This window comes from Dermacentor silvarum, unplaced genomic scaffold (assembly GCF_013339745.2).
Source record: "Dermacentor silvarum isolate Dsil-2018 unplaced genomic scaffold, BIME_Dsil_1.4 Seq433, whole genome shotgun sequence".
Lineage (NCBI taxonomy): Eukaryota > Metazoa > Arthropoda > Arachnida > Ixodida > Ixodidae > Dermacentor > Dermacentor silvarum.
In genome coordinates, this window is record NW_023606226.1 from 17738 (window position 1) to 36257 (window position 18520).

Below are 18520 nucleotides of genomic sequence, written 5' to 3' on the forward strand. Positions count from 1 at the left end.
TTCAGTCCCACGACTGGCAGACATGCGAGCTCAAGAAGCTGGAACAGGAAAGTCTTGCCGCTTCGTGACGTGCAAGTCTATGAGTGTATAGTTTTCTTACGTTGGATGGTGAAACAAATAAATTAACAGCCACGGCTCTTCAGACTCGGTCCCATTCCCACAAGAGCGTGCGCGAGTGTGCTCGCTTGCCTACACGGCTGTAATGCGACCGTAGTTCAGTGCAACCCGCCTCATGACGCGCGGTGTCTTCTATTATAGTAGAACACGTCAACTACGAAAGGTACAGGAGGGATTGTGACGGCCGAAGATGTTTGGGCGGGGATGTTCGGCTTGAACGGAGGCACATACGGTGTCTGTTACTTCAGGCACGCATGGAGGGCTATGCTCCAGAATTAAGTTTGTCCCGCATCGAGGCAACCTACATCGCGGCGTCGTAAAATCTCGGATACCGTGAAGTTGGCTAATACTCTTCTGCACTCACCGCCTGATGGCGTAGTTTGCTCATCTTAAGTAGCCTGCATGCAAGAAACCGTGTTTGCGTGTATGTGCTATAGGGAGCATATGCATGCAAACGCTCATTTTGCAAAATAATTCCGGTTTCATTTCAATCGCAAAATCAAGTTCATATTTTTGATGCTACCTCAAATTTGATCTGTCAAAACCATGTAGTGATCTAGGAAAGTAAAATTACAACGAAACGTTCACTCTCCTTCTTCTTTTTTGTTTGTTTGTTTGTTTTTTGGTTTTTTTTTTGTTTCCTGGCAATGCAGTGCGGTGGTGGTGTACCGCAGCCGTGCACTTATTGGTTGGAATCCAACTAATGTGATGTGAGGAACGAAGAACAACCTTGAGCGTTACTTAGGTAAATTTGGAGGTCGTATGCAGTAATTTTGAGTACAATGAGCAATTTGGAAAGTTATCCAATTTCATGTGTGGTGCTCCTCACTTGCCTAGCAATCACGAGATCTTGAACGAGGTATGACCGGAAGAAGACAAGGCAAGCTGTTCATTGCTTAATCTATCCTTGTGTACTGTACGGTATTTTATAAATAAAAAGAAAAGGTATTTGATAATCTTACGCTACATTTATTGTGAGCCGTTAAAAGCATTTTGTAGCATGCAGTAAGGTTATAGAGCGTTCTTGCTTTGCCAGATCGGAGAATACGACCAAGAGTGGTGTTGCTTGCTCGCTTGGCCCTTGGGTTCTTTTAAGGCTTGATTTCAGCCACGAAAGAAGGAGATTGCTATCTTTGATGTGAACAGTTAAAACCATTTCGTGAACACAGTGAATAAGCCGGCCCATAGCGCAACTTTTCTTCGCCACAATTATAATGCGGCTTGCATAGTCTCTGGCGGAGCTGGATATGTGATAGACATGCTGAAAACCCGAGATCTACTTTATCCTTCATCCGGGATATTGTAGCCTATGTACGAAGTGTGTATGCTATCCCTTACGAAAATGTCAGATATGGCCCTTATATGTTTTATATATGGCCATATTTGGACATATAAGTGCCCATATAAGGCCTTATACTGCCATATAAGGATCCATGTAAGGACTTATACTGCCATATAAGGGTCCAGATACGGCCTTATACTGCCATATAAGGGTCCATATATGGCCTTATACTGCCATATAAGGGTCCATATATGGCCTTATACTGCCATATAAGGGTCCAGATATGGCCTTACACTGCCATATAAGGGTCCAGATATGGCCTAATACTACCATATATGACTGCAAGTAAGGCTTTATAACGTCATATAAGGGTACAAATAGGCGTTCTACTGTCATATATGGCTGCAAGTAAGCGCCTTATATTGCCATATAAGGATTTAAAAGTATACCTAAATTGTAGTTGTAACCCCCCCCCCCCCCCTCCACTCACGCGTCCAGCCCCACCAGTCCAACGTGCACCTTCAGCGCTCAGTGCACACTGTCATTACCATTCAGGAGATGGCTTGAGGTCGAATTTTCCGGATTAACAAAAACACTCTATCACCTACTGTCTTCTATTTACTCATTCACTCTTAAATTACTTTGAGTAAAACGCTGAAGAAATAAACATTGTCATCACCCTTATATATTAAAATTATAATTATTATAATTATTATTTATTATTATAATTATGTTTTGTATTATAGTTATTAGGCATTTGAGTTGCTGTTGGATTCCTCTGGCTAAAGCAAGGTAATTACATATTATGTAAAGTGTTTGCTTCCCCCCCCCCCCACACACACACAAATGTACCCCCCCCCCCCCCCCCGGCAGAGATCCTGGGTGCGCTACTGCCGTCTGCACCGCGCCTGCCGGACAGCATGGCCTTATATACGAGATGTAGCTATACTGCACGTAACACATGCGATGCTTTGCACTGCAGCTATAGGCAAAGCATCTCGATCGAAATGAATGTGCTTGCACCGAGCAGGTAGTAACGAGTTGAAGTGAATTTTATCGCAGAAACACACACAATCAACTCATCGTTTTGCACGTTGGCTCACAACCACACCCGATGAATATGTCTACTTTTTGAGAGAGAGCATGATCATATACTTTTGCAATCATATATACCGGCCTATGTAAAGCAGCCTGGGAATATTAAAGCATGAGTTAGGAAACCTGCTGCACGAATTCCTATTCGTTATATCAGCTACTGCACAAGCACAGACAAAAAGTTTGCTACATCAGTCAATCTAGATACTTTATTCAAGCCCCATTAAATGAAATACTGCCAAAAATTACCACCAAGCTAAAGTTTTGACACATTCAGTGAAATCCAAACCGAAACCAAACGTGGAATGTCCAATGCAATGTATCGCTTGGCAACACTGGTAAGCTTGCTGCGCCGGCAGCACATGGACGGCAGCTGTCAGATACCGAGGCCTGTTTTCGTGTGTAATTTTCGTTCGTGCATCCGTGTTAACGCAATGTTCTCCGCGGTTTGTGTGTTATTCGTGAACGCAATCGGAACGAGTCCTCATCAACGCAGTTTAACGCGACTGTAAGTAAAGGGAAGCAGCGGGCGCCTTCACCGGCGCGGCCCTCGGCGATCGCTTTGTTTGTATGTGTCGCGCGCACGGTTCAACTTTTGAATACCGTGGCTGCGCGTTGTCGCAGTGCAGTGATGATTATATGCCAGTGCTCATCGTGAAACTGCACAAACCGCGTCACTGCTGATGGAGCTGCCACGTACGTAGACGGCGGCGCCCGAGAAGACCTTTTCTGAAGAGAATGCGTGCCTGGCGATTGCCACTTCCAGTCGCAACTTTTACAAAGGTACGTACAATCCCCCCCCCCCCCCCCCCCTCTTGCTATGTGCTATTTGCATAATTTTGAAGCAGTGCGTGTTGCGATACCGCGTAAAGTATAAACCGCATTCACGCAATCTTGCGCGCGACAACAAGCGACGCGATGGAGATGGCTGTCGCGTTCGTTCGTCGCCTACAAGTCGTACAGCATGCAAGCGACGAGACGAGCGACGTCTCCCCGGTGTTGCCTTTATGAGGGCAGCAAATACTCGCCGAAACTGGCGTGACGCTTGCTTTATTAATTTAACGGGTTTTAGTGTAAAGAGCAGCATAAATATTTCTAAATATTTCACTACGTTATTATCCTTGCACGTATCAAAATCTAGTCGTTTGCTCGTTCCGTGCGACAATCGGTAGTACTTGACTGATGTATATACAGTTCCGGCTTCGCGCTATTGGCTAGTCGCTCATAGCACTTCCGGGCGACGAGCGACGTATTCTAAATTTCTAGAACCGAGCGATTGAGCGAAAAGACCAAGCGATCTGTTCGCGCGACGGCCCGTTTCGTCGCTCGTCGCCGTTGCGCACAAAATCGCGTGAATGCGGTTTTGGCTTAAAACACAAGCGGGCGAATCCGCTCCTTCAGTTTCGTCTACAGTCCCTATTATTGTTATGTTTGCCTTGGAGTTCGTGGCGTATGTACATCGGACCCTGTCAACCCAATTACAAGTACGAATGATCTACTAGCACAGAGGCTGACTGTCATATTAATTTGATTGAAGGTCTGCGTTATTCGATCGATCGTCCTTGTTTCGAGTCATGCTATGCTACACGCTATGAAATATCTTGTATTATTTTATGTGTTTGAATTCAGCGTTGTAGTTTTGGAGCTAGATGTAGCTATATCATTTGCATTTATTTCACTGTGGTGTGCGCGGCACCTTGTAATAGTCTTTGCAGAGACGGAGTGTACCTGGCTGGCTGCTAGGCGATTCGTCTAGCCGAATTTTAACCAACTTCGTTTATATTAGTGGGCTTTGTCATGCTGGCGGACCTCCAAATCACCCTGGTGACATTACTAAATGCAATTATTAATTATCAACTTTCGTTATTACTATTTGCTGCTGTTGCTGATGCCGCTAGCTAGAGAGCTGTCCAGCACAGCTTCCTTGTCAGTATTTTTAGGTGGCCTCAACTGTGCGGTACTTTCATATGAAAGGCTATACAAATGTTTACACAGCATAGCTGCGGCTGTTTGCATCATGAGTTTTTTTTTTCTTCTCTAGTGGATATAACTGCTATGCGTAAAATTTGAGAACAGTCATTCTTAGCAGTGAAGGAACTTTTACGCCGTTGCTTGCATTGAACTGTAAGATTACTACAACATTCCCAAAATGAGAGAGATTGTCACTGATAAAGTGTTAAATTGTTTTCATGTGATGTCGGCTGCATAGATGTGCAGCAATGAACTGATCTAGGGCAAAGTTCAAACGACAAGGAAAACGTTCTAATGCAGTGTCTTTCCTCGGTGAGCTAAGCAAATGGGATGTGCCAAACCAGCAAGGTGTACGAAGATTTAGCTGCAGAGACAGTTGGAGCAGTCAATAGGGAGAACACAAATGGAGATCTTTTTCTCTCTGGATGTATAGCTCACTGGAGTGCAGACTGATTTTCAATATGTATACTAGGCTCGATTGGCCACCCCGGACTGCCCAGGGCTGTCCAAGAAGCGTGTGCACCAATGCTTATCGTTAGTACACAACACCTTGGTCAGTCTGGGACAACTTATTGAAGAAACCGTGTTCACCTTGATTTGTTTTCTGTATTGACTGAAATTATAGCTGTGCGTTTTATTATTTAACTGACAAGTGCTCGTATCATAGAGATGCCAGCATGCATGCAGGTTTTTCTTTTATGTGGCGTATCCTTCTGGTATAGGTGAGTAAAACGCAAGATCCAGGAAGCTAGATTCATGGATATCTCAACTTGTTCGGGACTTACATGGATGTGTTTATAGGCTAAATTATTATTTATCATCATCAATCTATCATCGGGACTAAGAAATTCCACGAACTCTTACCAGTAGATTATTATCAAGCATGTTCGTGTGCATTGGCTCCACTTTGATACCAGCCAACATTTTTCTGGTTTTGCAGCAATTTTGTGGCATGGGGGGGGGGGGCCATTATGTTTTTTTAATGTTGTGATTTGCTCTTACCTTATTTACACTGCGTTCAGTGGAACACGCTGAAGTTCTGCATTCCCGATTCACACACTGGCGTGAAAAAATTGCCCGATTACACTTAACCCCTTCAGTGACGAAGTATGATTGACTGTCGATAAATGTATGAAATTTACATAAATATATGCCAAGGTGCTGCAGACTCCATTAAGAGCAAGTCAAGATGGTAGAATGACTGCATATTATGATGATTCACTATAATTACAGAGTGATTAAGTATCTAATTGTTGTGCACACTGTAATGATAGGTCTCTTCATAAAAAATTACTGAATCACTAGTGTGTTACCTGCACAAGTTAATTATTGGTTGCAAGCTTTACTAGAAAGAAGAAAATTATTTTGCAATTGCTACAGAAATGTCCCACATCACACCTTCCGTCAAACACTGTAGTGCCTTCTCCAAAGCTATCTTCGGTAGCGATACATTTCCCTCAGAAGTGAAATGAAGGTACTTGAGGTAACCATAATGTTTAATTTACCCTAAGATTAGTTTTTGTGGTCATTTCCTTGACACAGCTGCACAGAAATGGCAAAAATAAGTTGTGCACACAATTATGTACACCGTGACTGAAGGGAGTATCAATATGAGCTTCAGAGTGTGAGGATTTATTTACAGGAAAGGCAAATGGCTCAGCCTGAGCCAGTGTGCTCTCACCTGCTTTTCTGCTCACATGAGTTGGTAACTGTTATAATAGGGCTGACTCCACACGTTGCTTGCATTTGTTGAAACCAATTTTTTTTCTCGATATATGTGTTCGTGTAGTATTTGAGCCCACTTAATGGTAAAATCATGACAGCAGAAGCTTTCCTTGTTTTTCTTTTACCAATTTGTTAGCGTGGCAGCACATACTGTGCGGTTTATTCTATTATCGAGCCATGCTTTGTACTCGTAGAGTATACAACAGCTCTGCAAGAGTTTGGAAAATGTAATGAAACAGGGAAACTGCCTTTTAGCATGTATGCACGTGGACATTTTAAGTTTGTCGCTTCATCTGTCAACTTAGATCCTTCATTTGTCATAGCACTAATACATGGGTACAACACAACAATATAGGCAAGCTTTCAATTTAACAGAAATTTTCATGGTTCTATTGAAATATTGTGTGAAATGTCGCCACTATACCACAACTTTAGTGAGGTTAGATTTCATTTTGACATTCTTGTCCATGTGCTAAATTCTCTTTTGGACAGCTTTTTTTCACATCCTGCAAGCACAACTTCAGCAATGCGTAACCTTTATCTGCATGGCAGACAGGTCAGGACTTAGTGGCATTGTTCTTTGACGTAGTGAATGTTATGTAAGGAATTAGGAACCAGCATTGAGTAGCACTTTGCAGCGCTACTTAACCATTCCCATGTCTAGTGGCAGCCACCAAGTGACATTTTTCCACTGATCCATGTAATCAATTATGGCATGCACCCTGTTTTAGGTAGCTCTTTGAACTTGTGCATACAGCCTTCTGCTATCACGTAGCTGCAGCAATAGTATTGAGTTCATGGAATGACTGGGAGCACTCGATTCTTTACCATCACATTTCAGTGCATATAGCATCACGTGTACTGATCACAAAGACCTCTAGAGAACAACACCTAACTTGATAACCTACACAGTGCACTTGAGCTTCATATATCATGTAAGCTGCACGCCTATTTGCATTACTCTGCAGGCAGAGACATGCAGTCAGCAACACGGATGACTGCAGTTACATGTGTCTTAAATGAATATTCACCTAATGTACATGTCACTTCAACTGTCTTGCACTGTTCTACACAAGTCGGCTTGCATATGTGATGCTGCTAGCTAATATCTGGTAATAATAATAATCCGTGTTTTCTCAGTGGCAGCTGGCCTCCATGGGGCGGTGCAGACAGGGGACTGTCATTGCTGGAGCACCTCCTGGCTATCCACAGGAAATGGAAAAAACATGGTAAATTCAAACCCCCTCTGGTTCTCATTTTCATGTTTCCATAAGTGTGTGTGTGTTCATCACCCTGAAGTTACTTAAATTTGAAAACGAAGCCATATAAAGTATACTCATGGTCTCACCTAGTGCATTATTAAACATAAAAGTACAAAATCACGCAGCTTAAGAACCTCAAAGATAATTTGTAGCAGATCAGTCACTGCAGAGGTCAGGATATGTATTGTCGATGCTCGCAGACAATAGAATTGCAGACTTGTTCATCATTAAAAGCAATTATACATTTAGGGTGTGAACATTTGGTAATGGTTTGAGTGAATGCTAGAGACGACTGCATGAATATGCCACCCCTAACGTAATGCCCTGACAGAGGCCCTTAAAGATGAAATAAATGACGATAAGAAGCTTGGTAACAGATTTGTGCAACGAGCGAATTGTAGCACGCACAGGGAATAATACACGAGAAGGCACAAAGAATACACACACGTAGCACTTCATTGTGCCTTCTCATATCTTTATTCCCTGTTCGCGCTACAGCTCGCTCATTTCAACATGAACAACCAACAAGCCCACATCGCCACTCAGATTTGTGCAGTTTCCTTCGAGTCATATTTGGGTAAAGTACCACAGACTATATTTTAAGTGAAATAAGTTATATTTCCTCGTTTAATTGGCCAACACTGTAGTTAGGCTCTGGGTATATTTTGGCCAGGTATGTATATATGTCAGTGCTACATTTATTAGATTATGTTTTAGAGTGAGTTTAAGTCATAATTATAGAAATTAATACTTGTGATCATGATATTCTTGCCATAAGTTTATGCAAGGGACATGTAAATTTGGTCTTCATATAAGCAACAACAAATGGAAAGTTGCTGACGATTTTATAGGCATTGAAGATGTCAACATGTTAGCTTATTTGGATGCGTTTGTGTTGTCATGTGGCCTATATCATACGGGATGGAATTGATGGCCAAAATTGTGGACATTTTAACCTCCCAAAGGCCAAAATCATATCTTTGATATGCTGAGCTTGATGCCTGAAAATGCTCATTTACTGATGATAAACATAATGTGCAATGCACTGTAGCATTTCTGACATGCTGCAACAGTTTCAGTTGTAGATAGCTCAGCAAACTAATGAGTAATGAGTTACTCTTAGGTTATATATAACTAAAAGAAAATTTAGTTTTTCTTTTGTGTACATATTCATTGGGGGTGATTGTATGAGAAAGAAAGGTGATCAGGTTCTATTCTTCCTTCATATAGAATTGTGTCTGCTTTCCGAACTTTAGGAAAGATGTTCAATTTGTCAGACACTGCCTGCATAACACCACCTCCATCAATTGGAAGAACTGATGTTCATCCGTGATACTCTAAGAACACTGCGATGAATCATAGGTGCACATATAAAAGTAATCACAAGAAGGGCAATGCATAGCAAGCATCTGCATCTAGATCGAGATAGTTAAATTTTGGATTAAGGTGAAACATTGCAGAAGAGCTGCATGCTGTACATGATATGCAGGCTAAATCATTGAAGGTTGATTCATTGAAGGCATTATAAAAATAATGTTTTGCTATTTTCTAATAGCAGCCGGAGTAATTGCTATGAAAGAGAAATAAAATTTTTAAGGAATAAAATAATTAGCTAGTGTCTAGTACAGAACTTACAGAAATGAAATTACTGAGTGCAAATGTATGGAATAAGTTGTTTCACTTGGAGAGTGCTGCACAGGTCATGGGGCCACTAGAAAATTGTGAGGATATAAGGGAAGAGCGAAAGCATGTGCAGTGAAAATATGGGCGAAAGTGTCTGTAAAGGAGCGAAATCGATTTTAACACTCTTACTGTAAGCCGATGAATAGGGATTTCAAGGTGGAGGATTGCAAAGGTATAGCTGAATCTCTCTATGAGCCATTGTGACACACATGAACAATTTCCGTAGAAAATGAGAATCTATTTAAGCACGTTACTGAGAGCATAATCACTGGAAAATGGTAGAGCAGAGATCGGTTTGCGTAAACACGGGTTTGGCGCTTACTTTCAACTGCAGTTTACTGAAGAAATGTGATATTTATAAGTACTGAACAAGACCATCATGGGGCATCACATTAATGATAAAGCAACCAAATATTGGAGTCACTAGGACCCCATTAATACAACCACATCATAGCCATGTGCCATGACAGATTGGTACGGCCTAGTATACCAGAGGTGATAAGAGACAATCCAGATTATCGCACAGCATGACGCTTGCCTCTAAAAATATGTGAAGGTAGGTTGAAGCATGTGCGCTGGCCCAGCAAATAATAACCTAAAAAAACAAGACTTAAAAAGCAGATGCTGCATCTATAATGATTACTCGGAAGGAGTACATAGCAGATCAAAAAACGAGAAAGCAAAACCAACCAAGTAAGTTGGTTTTCTGAAGGCACTTCAGGTCTTTATTTGCCACTGCACTGCGTCCAGCAGCATCTGAGGCAACAGAATTGGTCGAGCTTTTTTTGCGATCTTGTGCATCAGGCTCGCTCGTTCACATGGGCACAAAACAAATCCATCTGCCTGCCTTGAGTGTCGGTGGCATATTCTTACCTTGATACCCTGAATCAAGTTTACCAATTCAGTTTTTCGAACTTTCTGCTGCTTCTCAACCTGTGTGCATTCATTGGTTTGCCTCAAAACTGCAACACCAGTGCTTGTTTTGAGACCATATTCACCCGTTTGACAAGTTTGGTAGATCTGACTCCAATTTGTCTTCCACAGTGATGGCATTGTCTTGAATGCCAAGTTGTTGCAGGAGGCCCTTCAGCTACTTACGCAGAACAGCGTGTCTAGGATGGCAGTGTCAGCATTATAATTGCTTGCGATAACATTTGCAGCACCTGTAGCACTCATCACGGCAGGGTATACGGCTTTCGCCCATGGGTCAATGGCATCCTGTATTATGCGCTGCATGGCAATCTAGCCAATTGATAACTTGCATGCTTTTCATTGTAATCGTTAGGGGCTTAGCTGCAGCCTTACTAGCCACTGTGGGAGGAGGTTGCTTTTTTCGTACCTTATTTGGGGACGGAGCATTCGGTAGTTCTCAAAAAAGTTCATTTTTGAGGCAACACAATTAAAGTGTTAGTTACATTCTGCATCAGTGACGCACACACAAGCATGCTGTTTGTTGTTGGGTATCAGGGAAGAGTTCTTTAGTATCTTTCTGTTTAACTTAGTACTAAGTTTAGTGCTAGTAGTAGAAATATGTGATAGTACATTTAGTCCATGCATAGCTTCATACATCTCGATCAGAATCTGAGCAGGGCTCGCTAAAGTAACCGACTCTGAGCAAGCTTTATTGTATATCTTCTCTTCATCTTGTAGGCATCAGCGTGCTACAGTCAAATTCAAACTTGCGAAACTAAAAAGCAAAAAGAAAGGGAACTGTTTCCTCATGCATACCGCCGCAAACAGCGTGCGTCACTGTTACTGAATATTAGCAACAATGCTTCTTTCCCATTGTTGCTTAATAGTGAGAAACTTTCTTGTGAACTACTTGGTGCTGTAGCCTCAAAAAAATTCAAACTTGCTCCTAATGCATTTAGTAAAGCCCTCAACACACACAAGGAAAAGTTCCTATCCTAATAATTATCCAGTAGGCTCCTTGAAGACAAGGGCTTAATAATAATAATATGGGATACTGTTGGAGCTGTAGACGCTCATCTTATTCCATTACGCCTCCATAAATTTTTCTGTTAAGTACATGGCAGTCACTTACAGCAACATTGGCACTCCCATGTTAGTCATGCTGTGCTATATACACAATGCCAGGTGCTGTAATAGGTTGACAATGAAAATAACAGTCATGGGTACAGCTAAAGCGATTAGAATGTTTAAAGCAGTTAAAAAACAAATGCAGACCGAGGGGCAGAGAAATGAAGAGAGTGCAAGCACTCCTTTGTCTGCGTTTGCCCATGCCGCTTTCAACATTTCAACCATGAATACATAACAGCTTGCCCAATTTTTGGTTCTCCTGGATGCTAAAGCGGTCTCAGATCCTCATGACTAACCATTTCAACTGGATGAATCTACCGCAGTAGTGGTATAGCAGTAGAGCATCCGCCTCGTATGTGGGAGGTACTGAGTTCAAATCCCCGTGCCGCCAGAAAACCTCCGTTTCTTTCTGATGGGTAGAGATGTCCCTTGGCCTGGTGCTCGGCTTCTTGTGAGGGTTCACATCTTGAAAGAGATTTCATGCGTGCTCTCTGGGCACTTATTGTCCAACGACAGATGGCCTTGTTGAAGAGCATCAGCCTCGGCTGCCTTGAGGCAAGTGCAGCCGCTAGGTACCTACCGGTGAAATAGGTACAAGCATGCTCCCGGTCTGGTGTGATGGATAGTTGTTTGGGCATGTATGTCTGTGTGCAGTCAAGCAGTAATGAACGTCAGAGACGCAGCGAACCGATGTGAACCAAAATTTAAGATGATAAGACTGTAACAAGACAAGCACTAAACACAGAATACATATCAAAGGTCCCTAAAACAAACACGTCTACACTAAGTCCTACGCGCAGCGTTCAAGAAAAGAGCAAGTACGTCTCATGGCTACATTCCTGATGGTGTCGTCGATCAGTGGTAGATCGTCTAGCTGTCGCGACGATTTCCGTTGGAGGCGACCCAAGGCATGATGACCCTCGTGGAAGGCCAGCCAAGGCAGGGTGACGGCAATGGTCATCAGATGAGGCAGGCGACGGCTGCATTATCGTGGCCCGAGGACTCGAATGGCTGTCGGGCGGTTTGCTTCCACCGCCACAACCTCACATGCCACCTCGAGCAAGAGGCGGCTTCAAAGCAAAGGCCTCGGTTAGGCCTCACCCCGGACACAGCCTAAAGATGCTCCAACAGGTGGCTACGAGCAGGCTACAGCCAGGCCTGCTCCAAACGGCATCACACCAGGCGCCACTCTGCGTCTGCACCGACAGGCAGGAGCTCCCGAAACAGCGCATTGGTCCTGCGTCTTCTAATTTGCTAGCCCCCTCTGCCCATTTGGCACCCACCTCTCTTCTTCCTTCTCTATTGTTTCTTTTCTGAACACTGCCAAGCACGCAATCTGCGCCTGGCTCGCCTTCTGTTTCTTCTTCCTTCATTCACAGTCCTCAAGAGTTTTCAAGCAGTCCACACACATAAACAACACTCATAAAAGTTCTTGCACTGCACCTGGTGCTTGGCCATTATGGGACCTCAGCGCTTGGAAAGGGAATTTGGGGCACCACATGGGAAATTGCCACTATTGGGAATGGCCCAGACCTACTTCTTTTTAAGCTCATGAGGGTTTTGACTGGTATTTAGAGCACAGGCTCCTCTCCCTGAAGAAAGCCGAACGCCATGCTGGGGTACACTTGTGTCCATTTGAATCAGTGGCGCCGTGCGGTGGTAGAAATTGAACCTACGACTTCCTGCGGCCGAGGAGGGCAATCTACAACAAGGGCAATCAAACAAATGCACTCTACATGTGAAGTAGCGGGAGCCATTTTGACAAGACAAACTGAGCTGATGCACTCACCAAAGTAGCAGGGCAAAAAATTCTCTTGGGAAAGTTTCACCCACTGGAGACAGGCAGGTAATTGTGTTGTGACCCTATGTGAATGAGTAGGCCAATAGTAAAAGGTCGCTTGAAAGCTCGGCTATATGTTTGCCTCAGGCGCTGCCGGACACAGCGCAACGAAATTAGAAGCCTGAAGTACCTTTCTACTGCTTGGTAAGTTTGCCCATCAGTAAATGGCTTCGTGCAAGCAGTCCCTGTTCTGGCCTCTTGCTTCAGCTCATACATCCCCCCAGACAACTTGCTGAAGTAGGCTCAATCACAAAAACTTGGATACATCACAGGATGCATTCATGCTGCAGTTATGCTAATGTCACATGGCGCTCAAGTTTGAAGCTGGCCACCCACATTCCCTCTAAAGTATTATTGAAATCCATTCTATTGTCGATTTGCCATTAATATTTGGTCAGAGGTACCAATGTATTTAAACAAATTTAACATTATCATGACTTCAGCTGTGAAAACTTTTCAGTATATGTGAAAACTTCCTTGTGGTTACAGCATTTATAAAATATTGTGGACAGGTACATGAATATTTAGCTCATGTATGATGCCCATGTGCTACATAAACACTTTATGAAAGCATCTAGGGCTGGGATAGTTTAATTATTCTATTGGAATTGTTTTGTGCGTTGTAAGGGTAGCATTCTGCCTACATGATCATGATTGGCTGGCTATGTGCAGTGGATGATAAGAATGGAATATAGAAATGAAGGGAAAGGAATCACTACAGTATACCAGTCCTGCTGATACTTTGCAGCATACTTCTTGTGGAACGAGCATACGCACTAGGTATTTTTTATGCATTTGTTTATTCCTATTTTAAGCACTTAAGAAAATGACACAAAGTGGAAGGCTATGTTATATGCAGGGTAAAATCTTAAGTTAATTTCCACAGCCACCTAGTTCAGCCTAATCTACGGCACACTAAGATTGTGTCGAAAAGCCAGCTACCAAAGAATCAAACAAAGGTGTAACTTACAAGAATGGACAAGTCTTATTTTCGAACCTTGAAAACATACATTTCAAATAAGAATTTAAGCTTAAGAAATCTGCACTTCTGGCTGGCCCTCCAGTTTCTTAAACTTCAGTAGTGTCGTCCCATAGTAGGTGGTCCTCAGTGGTGTCAGTTGAGCTTCAGATGCCAGTTCTCTTGAAGCTTTTGATGACAGTGTCATCAGAAATCATGTTCTGTGCCTCTAGGACCAATGGACAGAACAGTTCCACTGGCAGCCTTCTAAACTTGCCTCCCGGTGCCAGGGAATGATCACAAATACTGAAAGTCTGTGATTCTTTGTATGTAGAAGGCAGCTGCTGACATGTTCTCATGAAGCCCATGCCGCCACATGAAGCACATCATCCAGTTGCTGCTTGCAGTTGAAGTTTGTAGTTGGAATGCCCTGCTTCCTTGTAAGTCGGCGAGCGTCCTTCTGTATCATTTAAATTTACACAGCACACTCATGAAGCCCATGCCGCCACATGAAGCACATCATCCAGTCGCTGCTTGCATTGAAGTTTGTAGTTGGAATGCCCTGCTTCCTTGTAAGTCGGCGAGCCTCCTTCTGTATCATTTAAATTTACACAGAACAGCTGTCCAGAGGCTTCTGAGCTATAAAGCACTGCTACTTCAACTTGCGAGTAAAAATCAGTCTTGGGTCAGCGGAAATTCCTGCTTGCCTTGCTGGTAGCATTCAGCTTTTCATGCGGCCATCTCTAACGGCAGATGTGTACTTTGCTGACGCCGAAGTACCTTCTGAATTAACGACTGCCATTCTACAAAGCATGTTGAAATGCTTTGAGCTTGAAGTGGGTGCTATAGCTAGCTTGCGACCTTATGTGGCACGCTAGCAGTCTGATCACTCCATGCATGCGCGGCATGACCTGTCTAGACTGACAAAAAAAAGGGAAAAATACTAGCTTTGTGCATATAGCACTAGATAGCTCCAGTGCTGGTACTGCCACTGGCATCCGCAGCTGGCCATTATCATCAGTCGAAGTCAAAACCAGGCCACCGGTTGCAGTGTTGAGTTGTAAGTGTGGTCATTGTGTGGGAGGGGGAAAAATATGTGAATTTTCATAATGTGCAAACTTACGGTGTGTACTATTATTAATTAACCAAGCAGGTATGCAGTAAGGCCTATGTTGGGATTATTGCTGCTATTCAATAGGAATCTGTGTAATGAAAACAGCTTGGTGTGCCTGGCCTACAATTACTTGAAAATATGCATTTGCTTCCAATTGGCCCTTCACCAGCCACAAAGCTGGCTTCAAAACAGTCATAAATATTACTTGTGCTGCTTTCACCACTTGTTAGTCTTTTAATGTTTATGCTCAATTCCTCATTTCTCAGTGTATTAATCAACACAACAAGTATTGTACTTAGTCTTCTGTCGTATGACAATAATGGTTCATTTGTTTGTGCAGCTGTTTTCACAACGCGGACGACACCGTGTCAAAGGAAGTTATGGAAAAGAGACTGAAATCAGTGCACTGGTACCCCTTGCAGCAATTGGGTAATGTGCTGTAGTAGTGAACTTTGCAATAAAGTTTTATCTCTGTTCATATTGCTTTCAGATGTTATAAATGTGATTTCCACATCACACACATACCATGACCTGAAGTTTTGGATGGAATGGTGAGCATATTTATGCAGTGAGCCATCTTAAGTGCCGACTGGCATACTCTAGTGTTCAAAGGCACTGAATATATTCTAATTAAGACTGCAAGACTGTAATGCAATCACAGTCAGAATTCATCAATTCAATAAACAATACACATTTGAACAGTGGTCTCCGGTACAATGGCATACCGACAAACAGTAGAATAGGTAGTAGACAGGTAGTAGACTTGTAGGCTTGTAGACCTGTAAACTTGTATGCCGATTGGCTAGTAGACCATCAAGGTCTGAAATTAGGGTTAGCCAACAGACATGTAAGCTGATAGCTGGTTGGAATTTTTTACTGGAGATATTCATATAAAATTCCAGACCCGCCGTAGTGGCTAAGGCGTACGTACGTTGCTCTACTGAACTGAAAGCTCAGGATTGAATCCCGGGCGCGGTGGCATTTCGATGGAAGTGAAATGCACTAGATGCCTGTGTGCCATATGCATTGGGTGCACATTTTTTTAAAAACCACAGGGAGTTAAAATAATTCGGAATGCCTCGATCACCAGCGTGTGCCTCATCATAAAATTGTGGTTTTGGCATGTAAAAACCCAGATTTTAATTTATTGAATTTCCAAATATGACCATATACAGGATGTTTCAGCGAACTCTTTCAAAAATTCTTAAAGGTTGCTTGTGGCAGGTATCACAATTCTAGTTCATGAGCTGGTCTACTCGAAGAGGCGGACGTTACTTCCACAAGAAATTGAAATGCATAATCGAATATTTAACAGAAATTTACTAATTAAGTTTTTAACTAATTACCTGATGGCTCATATTGCAATTTACAAATTGTAGCCTTGGAGTTCGCCAGGCGGATCCACTTGGAACAAATTCTTGGGATGACACCAGTTTCGAGATATAAATTGCCGAACTTTGCGGAGAAACGCATTGGCGTTCCAATTAGTTTCTTAACAAATCGTTGCTTTATGCATTGAAGCACCAAATTAACTGGAACGCCAATGCATTTCTCCGCAAAGTTCGCGAATTAATATCCCGAAACTGGTGTCATCCCGAGAATTCGTTCCGAGTGGAATCGCCTTGCGAACTCCCCGGCTTCAATTTGTAAATTGCAATATGGGCCATCAGGTAATTAGTTAAAAACTGAATTAGTGAACTTTTGTTGATTATAGTCGATTATGCATTTCAATTTTTTGTGCAAGTAATGTCCGCCTCTTCGAGTAGGCCAGCTCATTAACTAGAATTGGGCTATCTGCCACAGGCCACCTTAAATAAATTTTGAAAGTGTTCGCTGAAACACCCTGTATATAAGAGCGCCATATATGGACATACTAAACTTTAGAAGTGGCCTTATATAGAAATGTCCCATATATGGGCATATTAAAGATTTGGCAGATATGGCCATATATAGCATATAAGGGTCCCATATATGGACATATTAAGAATTGGGCAGATATGGCCATATATAGCATATAAGGGGACCATATATGGGGATATTCAAAATTGGGCAGATATGGCCATATATGGCCCTTATATGCCATATATGGCCATATCTGCCCAATTTTTAATATGCCCATATATGGCCTTTTTCATATCAGTCCATATCTGACATTTTCGTAAGGGAAGCGCCAAGCTCTTGTTGATGGAATATTGGAGCGTAGAATTGAAGAACTTGTGCAAGGTCAGGCGACTGCGCGCCGCCAACCTAGCGATAGAAGCTTAGCATGCTTTTTGTTTATTAACACTGATGATAAATGAATAGTCAGAGTAAATGAATATTACTGTCCGATTCTGGACAGACTCGAGTGTAATGCATACGTTCTATATCACTGAAGGTGCCATACTAATTCCATGCTGCGCATTCCTATTCAAATTTTGGCGTGTCTTACGCCTACCTAGTCTTTAGCAATGAGAAGAGGTAGGCAACTGCTTCTGGGGATGTAGCCGAGGCCATGGTAATATGTGATTAGTAATGCGGTATATGTGAGTAGCTTTACTGAGATTATTATAGGAAGTACGCCCATGTACCTACGTTAAGTCATGGTGAAAATTACAGATCACTTTATTGTATATATATTAAAGTCATCTGAGAGTCTCTCCAATAAAAAGTTATGTTGAATAATATCAGGACTGATTAGCCTTCTGTTAAGGTGTTGGGAAAAATACCGTATACGAAGTTCTATTGTGGTTTAAATTGGAACGTTATCAGCGCTTCCAAAAGAAAGTGACTGTACAAGTCCATCTTTCTCGGGCGTTCATGTCACCTAGGGACCACTGCCTGACTATGATCTTTATAATTTTAAATCTGCCCCGATGACGTAAGTTACGTTGCGGACAAAAATACATACCCTTTCTAAAGAATGAATCATAACAGCTTCCCGACAAAGCGCGGCACGTTGGCGCAAGTCGTCATTTGTGCTAACGATAAGAGCGACAGCCGTCGTTCAAAATCACTTGTCACTCCCCGGTCTTTTTTTTTTTTTGCTCAACGACGTGACTAACCTGTAGAAGGGTAATCCGGACCTTGGCATGATGCTTGCGACCTTTCTGGTTCCGGACGAGCGCGTTCTTTGTGCACGCGCTTAGCATCGAAAGGGTTCGGTAGCTGCACGGAAAGCGCGAACAATCAGTCCACTTTCAGCACACGTGCCCGGAACCAAGACACATAATGGCGAGAAAGGGGCAAAAATATCGTTTGTGCAGTGTCAGTAGACTAAACATAAAACAGGAAATTGAAGTCATCACATCAACTGTCATATATAATAAATTGAGAGAAACAAAACTGAAACTGTACTTCGTAATACTCGCACTGCAAACTTTGATGCATGTGATTCATTTCAATTTCCTATCTGTTCCAGGGTAGAAATATGCTGTTCAGTTGGTAAACACAG

At 42.6% G+C, this 18520-nt stretch overlaps 1 long non-coding RNA gene across 4 annotated transcripts; it reads left to right on the forward strand.

The window, feature by feature from the left end:
* Positions 1-2375: 2375 nt before the first annotated feature.
* Positions 2376-16693, forward strand: LOC119435080 (uncharacterized). Of its 4 annotated transcripts, none has more exons than XR_007464646.1 (4): positions 2376-3277; positions 7331-8125; positions 10786-10933; positions 15428-16693. It is a non-coding gene; the product is annotated as an uncharacterized LOC119435080 (long non-coding RNA). The 4 variants fall into 4 exon arrangements; XR_007464644.1 differs by having other exon boundaries at positions 10786-10876; XR_005188748.2 differs by lacking the exon at positions 10786-10933 and having other exon boundaries at positions 7331-7419.
* Positions 16694-18520: the final 1827 nt, after the last annotated feature.